Genomic DNA, 12,099 nt, shown 5'->3' on the forward strand with positions numbered 1-12,099 from the left:
CGTTTTAGCTAACTGCCTTGCCTGTAGAAAATACATTATTCCAGCTTTAGTGTCAGTTTTACTTTTACATTTTAGCAGCTAGCTTAGCGCCAACAAACATGAGGTAGGTTCACAAACCTGTGGTGAGAAAGTGAAGCTAAACTAGCTAACGATTAATAGATATCCTACACACGTTTTAGCTAACTGCCTCGCCACGTTTTAGCTAACTGCCTCGCCTCATAGAAAATAAGATAGCCTGCTACGGAAAAATATAATTTCTTTTCCTGTTAGCTGATAAATTCCACAGTGTCACTCGACACAAAAACTCTGAAAACAGAAAACACTTGTTTCACTGCAAAAAAGCACAAAAGACTTTACCTTTCTGTTCGATGAATATAGCATGCAGTAAGTAAGCAGTAACCGTTAACCGTTCTCAGGGCAGGGCAGTCAGGGAGCAGGTTGTCCCGCCCATAGACATCCTATTACGTAGACGCAGCATCGAACGTAACTGCCGACAGGCGAGACGAGACACAGGGCCGCCATCTTGGAATGGTGATACGTTCCATTCAGTGTACCTGGTGTAATACGTTTGACAGATGCAACGAACTAAATACCACTGACATTCACGCGTTTTTTTTGTCAACCGTGTTGCTATAATATAGGCTAGGACACATTATGTTGAATCGGCCCGATGCCGGATCCCCGAATCTACTTTTCCCCGCTTATATATGCGGCATAGGCTAGGTGCACGAAATAGGCTACTCAGTGTGGGCAGTTTGTTTTCTGTTTAGCCAGGGGTGTTTGAACCTGCCACTATTCTGAAAGTAATTAGTGTCTACACATCCTTCTTTATCGTAACGCTGATTCACTAGGTGCAACACCCAACCAGGTCCGTAGACGCTAATTACATTCAGAAATAGCGGCAGGTTCAAATACACCTAGCTAAACAGGGAACAAACAGCACACTGAGCATTTTCGTGCACCAAGCCTATTGGGAGGACAATATGAAATACGTACAACCAAGCAGTTTCATACAAAACTTTTACTGCAACAGCAACAGTAGCCTACATGTCAGTCATTACAGATGAATTTAACTAAATACTGTACATTATAAAATTAACAACTTCATATTTCATTTTAATATGGGCTTCAAATCTGAACTCTTCAAATACAATGGTCAGTATAATCTGTTTGTTAAAAAGAAGTCAGTATCATCATTGCTATTTCTGAAATGGCATACTGCTGGGAAGTGTCGTTTTGAATCAAGAGAATGTGTGCTGGTTATGTTGCATCTATACAGTATGTATGGCAGTGTGCAATTTCAGAAATAGCAATTGTGGTGGTGCATGAGAGATGTACAACAGTGCATGACAATCATAAAATAATACATTTCAATATTTTTATATTTGTCTGTCAAGAGGCAGTAACTACAGAGTTCAGATGCAAAACACTCTCAGTCCATTTGCAGCGACTTTAACGAAATACTATACATTTATATAATTTATATAATTAACAACCTCATTTTTGATTTTTTTTGGGGGGAATATGGACTTCAAGGGTTTCACATCTGAACTCTTCAAAATACAATGGTCAGTATAATCTGTTTGCTAAAGAAAACAAAACATAAAGGTCAGTGACGATTTCCCCCCCGACCTCCATCCCGATCAGAGGCCAGTTAGAGCCAGCGGGTGATCAATCGCTCAATGTCCTTGTCCGTAGCGTCTTTAGTTGGTGTGTGTGTGTTTTATTGTTGAAGGGCTTGTGGCAGTGACTGAAGCGGTGAACTCTGACGATTTCCCATCCGACTCCGACCTCCATCCCGATCAGAGGCCAGTTGGAGCCAGCGGGTGATCAATCGCTCAATGTCATTGTCCGTAGCGTCTTTAGTCATAACATTTCTTCTTACAGCATCTGAGCACAAACAAACAAGAAGCAAAAGAGAGTGCTACATGACAATTCATGCTGATGAATTATGCACTCCAATGTCTGCAATAATTAAGTAACTTAGTAGCTATAGCTTACCTATTACCACACACTTCAATGTCGTGCTTTTGAAGGCTGTTTTTTCATTTGCACCGCTCCAGTTCACTGCCGTTGCAAAATGTTGTTGTCATCGTTCGCGTCATAATACACCACACAGTCTCCTTCACAGTAAGGCCTCCTACAATTCCAAGGTGTGTGGTCTAAAAGAAAAGCATGTATCTCACTACTCATTACTGACTGAATGATTAGTTTGTGATAATTCAACAATTAGGTCTGGGCACACTATTAAGAAAGTCATATTTTGCTCACCAATTTCTTTCTTTCCTGTGGGTTTATTAAAAGCTCCTCCAGGCTAGACAGGTCTTCCTGGGTGGAAAGTGGAAGTTTAAAATGTGCCATAGTAGGCAGTGCATCAGTGTGTTGGTGAGTGCTTGAGAGTCTTTGTAGCTGAACCAGAATGAGCGTCTGCTGTTCCTTCAGGGAGTTCAACTGGATCAATATCTCCCTGAGAATAGCTGCAAAAAGAAAAGATAAAGACATTGGTAGAAGCAACATTCATACATACATTACTGTTAACAGTCCACCATTATAGAATACTGTCGTGTAGGCATCGCCTCCCCAGAAACATGAGTGTTTTGCACATTCTGTTCTCATGGAGTGTTCTAAAAAAAAATATAAGAGAAAATAGATATCACCACATTCTCACTCTAAAACTGATAACAAGTTTAACCCTTTCCCACCTGTGATTAATCCCAAATAACTACATCATTTCCAGGCAATGGCCAGGCTAACTGTCGGTTTGCTGTTTTTGAAAATCTTACACGGTCTACGGTTGAGATCAGAAGCACTGGATTCCTTCCAACTTGTGAATAGCTCCTAATTTGGCAAGTAGGAAAACGACTTGGACCTGCGGGGAGAATGGTAACAGTGTCTGTGGTGTTCATGGCATGAGTTGCAGAAGACTGATCAGCTGCTGTGAAGGTCATATCATCAGAAAAAAAATCTGCTGCTGTGATGTTCATTGCATGGAATGGAGAAAACTGATCAGCTGTGATGTTTGTAGCAGTTCTTGAGGACCAACGTGCCATGATGTCTGTTGCAGAGGAGGGAGATAACAGATTTCCTCCGGCTAGAGCTATATTGACATTTTAACATTACTTTCATTCATTTAATTCAGACACCATTGTAAAGATGTATGGAAATAATTGTGCAAAAATGATTGCAGTCCAATGGGCCAAGAATGGGTCTCTTTAAAGCAGCAGTCATTTTTCGCAGGGTAAGCACAGGTGTTATTAATGACTTCCAATAATATTCTGATTCAGTTTAACAGAATCAGGTCCTTATTGGATGTCATCAATGACACTTGTGCTTCTTGGAAAAAACGGCTGCTGTGAAATAGGCCCATAACTAAAGATTTTAAAATGTTACAGGAACACTGTCATCTTCTGCTTGTTTGCAGATCAGACTGTACAGTTGCCACAGGCAACTTGGCCAGGGCATGTTCATATGATTCTGTTAGCATAAATACAAGACGATACAGATTAGGTTAAGATGGGCGGATAAATGCTTGCTATTTCAGTAAGAAAACATTAATAACTAACAGGGTAAAAGCATTACTATACCATGAGAATAAAGCACTCGTATTTTGAACACAGCCCACAAAGAGGTAGGTTCATCTTGTCTTTGCGCAGCCTTGCAGGACAGCTATTGTTTTGCATGGAGGCCAGAAACTTGTTCCCATTGAGCCATTTTGATGGCACAACTTCGACTTCGTTCCTCTTGACAAATTCGACAACGTGATACATTCTAGAAGAAAAAAAAATTATGCAGCTTAGGCTAGTCTTTTCAATGTAATCACAAGCAGATGAAACAACGATCGCCTCACTATGAGTCTGTGTAATGCTCGAGCTCGACCTCGACATTCACAGGCAGCTCAAAGTAAATGCATGAGATGCAGTCAATGAGCACGAGTGAAAAACTGAAAGAGAACATAACCTGGCTGCATTGGAGCATAGTTGCTACTGTGAACAACGTCAAACCGAGCCTACGTGTCTGACAATGCCTTGATCAAATTAGAATTTGCATAACACCAGCCAGAGCGTGCAAAAAAGAAAAAATCAAATCGGCATGTCCATGAAAAGTTAATAAAATATGATATGAAACAGCTAACGCTGCTAATCGTTTCAAACTGCAGCAACACAACTCTCGCTAGCTAGTGTTCTTTAAGCAACATAGCTGTTAGCCCTCATTTAGCCTGACGTTACTCGAGGGCAATTTACGCTCAGAAAACAAAATGCTGTAAATGTAACTTGCAATTATTCACCTGACAGTTAAATGTACTCCTACATCTGTGCAGAAAAGTGGCGGTCTCTAGTCAACTGGGCTATGCTACAGGCTAGGTAGTTTGCAAAGTTGGCTTTAGAATCTCTGGTTGAGGCGAGGCCCTAGGTAAGATAAGAGGCGGCATAGCTAGCCGGCAGTTGCCAACAGTACATTATGCTTGGACACCCCATTTATTTGTTATAAGAGCTAGACGCTGTTAAGTCCTTTATATGCTATGTAGAAACAAGTCAACATCCACTATCTGAATCAACTTCAGTTTAAGTTAGGCTACAGCGCAACAAACTTGGGCTAAGCTGTTCGTTTTCCCAATTTGCAGTAGATCAAAAATAGCGTTCGACTGCGTAGGGATAATAACCTGATTGCAACGTTTAATGTCCTTGGCCAACAATAGTTCAAGTTCAAGTTTTTTTTACATAGCACATTTCATATGTTATACATAGAATAGACTAAAACTAGATAGCAGCATAATGAAACATGTCTTACCTTTGGGAGAGCTTGCATCTAATGGCGGCAAATCCACTCATGCCGCGAAATGCCGTTAGAGGAAATGTAACTACTTGATTAAAACAACGATCTCCACATGAGTAAAATGTACTAATTTTCTGTATCGTGAAATTCAATTAAATACTACTGAGTGATTCAAAGCTAATTTTATTCACGCAAAACTGAGTAAAATGCAATAAATAAATTATTATATTGTTTTATGTCACATTCAAAGCGTGAGGCTTGGCAGCTTTGGATACAGTTACAGCAGACACTCACCACTCCAAGATGGCCGCCGTATTTCTCGCGTCCTGGCAACCAATGCTGCGTCTACGTAATAGGATGTCTATGGTCCCGCCTGTCCCGCCTCTCCTCTCCTCGTTGATTGGTTGCTTGATGCGACCAATCACAACCATTTCTGCCCTCAGGTCAATTTTGAGTAAGTAAAATTCCCACCTGCGCGCAAAAGTCTCCTGGATCCTTTCAGTTCAAGTTTACTGGAGTCTCCTGGATCCTTTCAGTTTTAGTTTTGTGTTCACAAATAAGCATTTATCAGCAATTCAATTATTTTGCTCAAAAAAGTACAGTATAGGTGGAACCAGTTCAAGTTTATTATCATATACTCCAGTGGTTCTCAACCGGGGGTACGCGTACCCCTGGGGGTACGTGAAGGTAGTCCAGGGGGTACGTGAGATTAAAAAATATATATATTTAAAATAAGCCTCCATCCAAAAATAATTTAAAAATACTTATTATACGGCTCTTCAGAATGTTCCAAAATGTACGTTGATTTGTATGGGCCATATGTGGGTTAAATGTCTGCGTTCGCAGGTTTGTAATTCCTTGATATTCACTGCTGCGTAAAGTTTATCACCGCTGTCATTGCATGGCAACGGGTTTTTAGCTTCTAATTCACATTGCATATCATTCCGCAAGTAGTCCGGTTAGTTAACGTAACGGAAGGTCATTGAAACTTGAAGTCAGAAGGTGGATTGCTCAGCATTTGCGTTCAGAACTATTTTTTTCTTAGCGGAAATCACGAAATGGCAACAAACTCATTCAAAAGAGGTATCCTGGAGGAATGTCTTCTATCGTTTTGGCAAGTAACTGTATAATAAGCGCGATTTTTTTCGCGAAAACATGGGAGCTGAACACACACAACTGCTGCTGCACACAGAAGTGCGTTGGCTCTCTCGAGGGAGAATACTCAAACGGCTGTTAAAATTACGATCTGAAGTAGGCTACAGACCTTTCTGATTGAGCACAGATCCCCCAATGCCACACAGACTGGCTTGCAAATATGTGCTATCTGGCAGATATATTCAGCAAACTGAACGAACTGAATATGTCTGCAGGGAAAGGACACCAGCTTTTTAAACCTGTATGACAAGGTGGGAGGCTTCCCGAAGAAAGCAGAGCTGTGGAGAAGAGCCTCTGCACAGGGGGATTTCACCTGCTTGTGTCGCGAAAATGAAGCACCTCACCGGAGCGCGTATCGAGGCTTGTATCGTTTTGCCGAGATGACGTCACCGACGACGTCTGAAGCCTCATTTGAATCAAGTGCTTCGCTTCACCAAGTGGTTCGTTCGTTCACTTTTCTCGGGACGCTTCGACTATAGAAATACGACGGCCCAAAACTCATCTTGTAGCCTATTCGTGGTAGTTATTGTCAGTGGTTGGAGAATAAGCGATAGTTGGACATTTAGATTGTTTGGTGTTGTTGGTAGTATAGAATATTTGAGATAGAGTTATAGAGCCAGTTAGAAAGAGAAAGAACTTGATCCAGTTGCACAGACACACACACACACACACACACACACACACACACACACACACACACCCCCCCCCCCCCCCCCCCCCCCCTCTGTCTGGGAAACATTTCTTTATAAAGACAACCCATTTTAGAGAAGCTTGTGTTTACCTCCCCTTGTAATTTTCGCTGTTGCACATCCTCCTGGCTCTATTAAGGATAGAGTTCCAGGATCGAGGGATCCCGGCGCCTGTTCAGGAACAGGATACAAATTTCACTGCTGCACTGAAGGCTGCACTGATGTACACCTCTAACTTCCAGTCACTTGATACAATTTGACAAGTAACATCTAAAAAAAAAGTATATAGGTATGACAGCAGTGGGCACACTCACAGAACAAAACTCAGCCTGTGTCACTCACTCACATGTCTCATAGGCCTACTTATTCATGACATGACATCTGATATCTCTATACTCACATAAACACCAGAGGAAGTTGAACTTCCTCTTCAGCCTTTGGATGGTTTTCTTCTTATCTGGGAAGCGTGTGGGTCTGAAAAGCTTCAACTCGCTGTCAATACCGGAAAGGGCCAGAAAGTCTTTCACATTCTGTTTCAGCCGCTCGTTCTCGGCCGTGCTGAACCACCCAGTTCGCAAAGGGATCCCTGTGGCATGGTGGGGGCGGAAGAAGAGCGGTAAAAACAAAAACCCTGGATCACATGACTGAATGTATCCCTCAAGTGGTCAGTGGTCCTTCAACTTCTCAAACACAGTCCACCCAAAAATCTAAATGTTGTTTAACTCAGAATGTCATAACAAACCCTACCAGAATCATAAGAAAAGGTCCTGGGCAATATATACATAACACTGCTGCAGGCCTCACATATTCCCTATGGCCTGAATGAAGATAAACTTCGCCCCTCTGAAAATGCAAACTTAATCACCCTGTTTTACAGTACACTGCAGGCTTTGGATACTCCCAATGGCTAAAATCAAGCTAGCTTAATCACCTTGCTTCTTGTACATTCTGTAGCGGGGCAGGTCGTATCTGATGATATTCTCAACATCGTCAACGTTGGTAAACATGTAGTGAGGCAGGAACTCCTCGATCTCCTGCCTGATGTCATCGTCAATTTCCAGCACAAGCTTTTTATGCACAACATCTGGGTGAAGCTGAGCGTAGTAGGGTCTGGCTCTTCAATTCTCCTTTTTTTCTCCTCCTTCACCTCTCTCTCCAGAGCAGCAGCAGCATCTGCAGCCTCTGACACACTTACGTTCTCTGCATTGTGTTTTCTTTTCTTTTTGTTCTGCCCTTCTCTTGAGTAACACTGGCTCTCGACGTGTCTACAGTCATCTTTCTCACTCTTTGTTTTCTTCTTTTTGTGTTTATGTTTCTTTTGAGAGTCAACTGAGTGGTTGTCTCGGAAGGACTGCCGGTCTCTGGCATCGCCTCTAAAATTTGCTTCTTGCTCTTGTTCTTGTTATGAAAGAACAGCTCTGCCTCAGTCATGGTCACCAAGTAGGTGTCCCCCCTATTAGAGCGTGAATAAAGGAACATATATTTAACAGAATACATATTTACTGGAAGACATTACACAGGAAATTCAAAGATGTAAACTGTTATATCAATATGAAAATGTAGGAGATTTTTATATGAACTTGGAGGAAATCTGTCAAACCAATCATCATTCACCAAGATGACAGAACAACAACCCCAATAAGCTATTTCATCAATTGTGTCATAAATTAACAAGATGCATGGAGACATTAAAATAATAATAATAAATACTGTTTTCTTGGTTTCAATACTGTTTTCTTGTTAGGTATCAGACTCCATTCTAGGAGAAGTCTATGAAGTTAGTATGTCTGCAGCGCCCTTAAAGACCACTCCATTATTTATATTACGCTTTGGCTAAGGTGAATTCCCCTTTCCACCGTGAGCAGTAGCATGGACTATATTTATCACTTTGCCCGCAAAACCGGGAGAAAGAAACTTTACACTCGTTGCCCCGCAGGAGCGTGAGAAAGAGAGACATTGGACTCACGGATGCGCACACACGCACACACACACACGCACCCATTCGTGTACCAATTTTCAGGTGTTCATTAATAAGGTGGAGATATTTTCTTACGTTGAAGTCCGTAAAACATTTAAGTGAAAAAAATCTAATCGAAAAAGATCACCATAAGTGTGAATACAGATCGCGAGTAGTTTTAAAAACATCAGTCAATGCTTCTACAAGGTTCCATTTCCTAGAGAAAACTAGACTTGCGTTGTCTTCAACGGCTTAAATAATGTTGTTATTTATAACTTATTTGCTCCACACACAGCCAGGCAGGTGTGCATGCTGTGAGGATGTCATCGCATGATTTAGACTCGACGATTTCGGGGATTTTTTTCGGTCGCAATTGGTTTGCACATTTTTAAAAGTGGTGGGGACAAAATTCAAATTATGAATAGTGGTGGGGGACATGTTCCCCCCGTAATCTACGCCTATGTGTAGGCTATGTCACTGCTATTGTTAGCGGAGTTAGGCCTGGCATGAGTTCAGGCACGAACGCCATTACATGGCTGCAACTTTCCCGTGGTAGAACACAACATACATCATCACAGTACACCTTAACATTACAATCCATGCCCTAGTGCGGTACCCGCTTCGTCATCACATATACTCTCTGTTACAGTATTCAACACCGGTTGGTTAATTCATTTATACACACAAACATACATACACACTCACACCTTCCGTACTGCTGACTGTTTGCGAAAGCGTAAGCTGCTGAGGAGCGGTACTATTTATCCACGTCCCTCGAGGGAGGGAGATGGGAATTGGCATGATAGGCCGTAAGGTGAACACTGTTTTCGTTTCAACCCGTTCCACTCACTGGCATCTACACAATCTTTAGCTTATAAAAAAGAACGAGTCGTGGTAAGTTACAAAAAAAAAGTTCGTCTCTGAAATTCCAGTCGATTGTCTATATGGCTTTATTTTATGCAGAACTAGAGTCTTCAGAGCGTAATAAGATTTTGTTCGGGAGCCGTGCCACGGTTTGATACGTGATCATGATCATGATCATGCATCAACAGCGTGGCAAGATGGCGATTCCCGTGTGGTTAGCTTCAACGTTACCGAAAGAGGAAGACATCCTCCAAGTGGAGGTAAATTAATCCGAATTAGTGCTGTATACATAGCCGCGTCCAAGAAGAACAATGAGTCACGATAATGTTATGTTTATGTTAAGTAATTTAGATCAAGTTTGACATACATGGGAATACACCTTACTGACGACATGGACTGTGAACACTCAGCACACCGAAGAAATAAAGGCAAAGACTGTACTTCCTACGTCAGCTGAGGAAGTTCAGAGCATCCGCACCCATCAGCTGTGTGTCCTGACAGCATCACTTGGTATGGGAACTGTAGGCTACAGCCTGTGACTGCAGCACCGCATCATCAGAGCATCTCTCCATATTCTGCAGGAGACCTACAAGAAAAGACTACCTACCAGGGCCCAAGGTATAGTAAAGGATTCCTAACATCCTGACCATGGACTTTTCAAAACACTGAGGTCAGGCAAACGTCTCTGCTGCTACAAGACCAGGGGCCTCATTTATAAAACGTTGCGTAGAAACCATCCTACATTTTGTCTAAGACATTTCCTGAAATGAGCGTAAGTGAGATCCACAGTAAACAGACGTACACACAAAAAAAACGTGTACGCCAATCCTTCGGTTATAAATCACAAATTGTCGTGAAATTGTGCGCAACTGAATCTCCGCCCTCAAAACGCCCCTATTTAATCTAATCAGCATATTATCAATGCACAAACAGAGCGCATCCTCAATGCACAAACTCTCTGTGACAGTGGCAAGCAAGAAAGAAACATGTAAACAGAAGAATTAAAGTGAGGCTGACATCGACGTTCTGCTGATGGAACAGCAGATGCGGGCCAAAACATCGTTAGAAAAGCCTGTCTGGTGGAGTAATGGCAAAAGCAAAGTATTTGACATGTAGAAGGCACGTCTCCGAAGCACCAGCGGCCGCAACTGTCGCACTGCTGCTCCAGCATCGGAGTCTCGCTGGCCATCGCCACCTTCCCTTAGGCATGCCTTTGCTGTGCTCCACTACCAACCGCGCACGGGCATGTGCTGTATTAAAGTGGTCTTCCTAGGCTGTTTGAGTGTGCGCAATCTGGATGAAAATACATTGGGAACCCTGTTTTACGCAGGAAATCCTCTTACACATTTTGCTTTTCCTGGGCACCGTATGGAAATCTAATACATTACGGGCATATAAAGTGATAATACTGCGAAGAACATCGGGCAAAATTCTGCTAAATGAATTCCAATTTCTCATCGGAACGTTCCTGTAGCCAGGAATCCAAGAACAGACAAAACCTGAAAGTGTATGGCCTGGTTGCATCTGGTGCGCCTCTGTAGAGGCTATTTGGGCACAACGCTCTCGACAAGCTGTAGGCCTACCTGCTTATCAGCCATACATCATCCTGTGTCAAAAAGTGTGCGCGATCACGAAAAAACCCTTTCTCTCCTTATTGCGCAGTTGGCAATATCCTCTAACAACGCCAATGCAGCTATATCTCCTAATGAAAACTAAGCCACTATTAGACTTTCTATAGGCTATAGATTGAGCGAAATGTTTTACACTTGTGAAATAAAAACGGAATACCTATTAGACGTGAATCTCATTCATGTGTGAATTGTTCTAATAGTTGAATTGATTTTATTGAGCGAAACATTAGCCCTAATGGTGACGGTGGTGCACGATGATGATAATGAAACTGCGTGTCGGCGCTTTGAGTTCTAAATTCCTGCAGTACTCCAGTATTGCCACAAGGAAATGTACTTACACGAACTAAAACCAGACGTAGAGATACGTCCTTTTCTACGTCTAAGACGGTTTTTATAAATCTGTACTTAGACGTGGATTTGATCGCACGCACAGTCTAAGATCAATTCTGTGCGTAAGTGCGTTTTATAAATGAGGCCCCAGAACAGACAGACTGAGGAGGAGCTTCTTTCCTCAAGCATTCTGTATCCTGAACACACACAATTGACTATTAACATCAATTACACCTTTTTTCACACTTGCACATGGACTGTACACACACTGCACTCTTGCTATTTATGAAAAATATTTCTTGATCTTTCTTTCTTCCCACTCGCACAGAAAAAACAGCAGTATTTCTATGTGTGACAAATAAGCCTCCGTCATTGTATCAATAAAAGGCACTAATTGTACTTATATCAATGACCATCTGTTTGTTCATTCATTCTTCCAAAAATGAAAACAACACTGATGAACCATAAAAACACTCTTTATGAAACATGAAACATGATATATAAAACTGTACAAATCTGAATAAGAAATAACAGATTAAGTACACTCAGTCCTCACTGTCAGTGTCAGGACAGTTATCTTCCAGTTCCTCAGATTCTTTTGTGTACAGCCTCCTCTTCAACATATCCTGTCTGCAATACAACAAAACATTGACAATTAAGAGTCACAGGAGTATCATGAAAAGCAGAGAGTGGTGAAGGT

The sequence above is a fragment of the Sprattus sprattus genome, assembly GCF_963457725.1.
Source record: "Sprattus sprattus genome assembly, chromosome: 21".
NCBI lineage: Eukaryota > Metazoa > Chordata > Actinopteri > Clupeiformes > Clupeidae > Sprattus > Sprattus sprattus.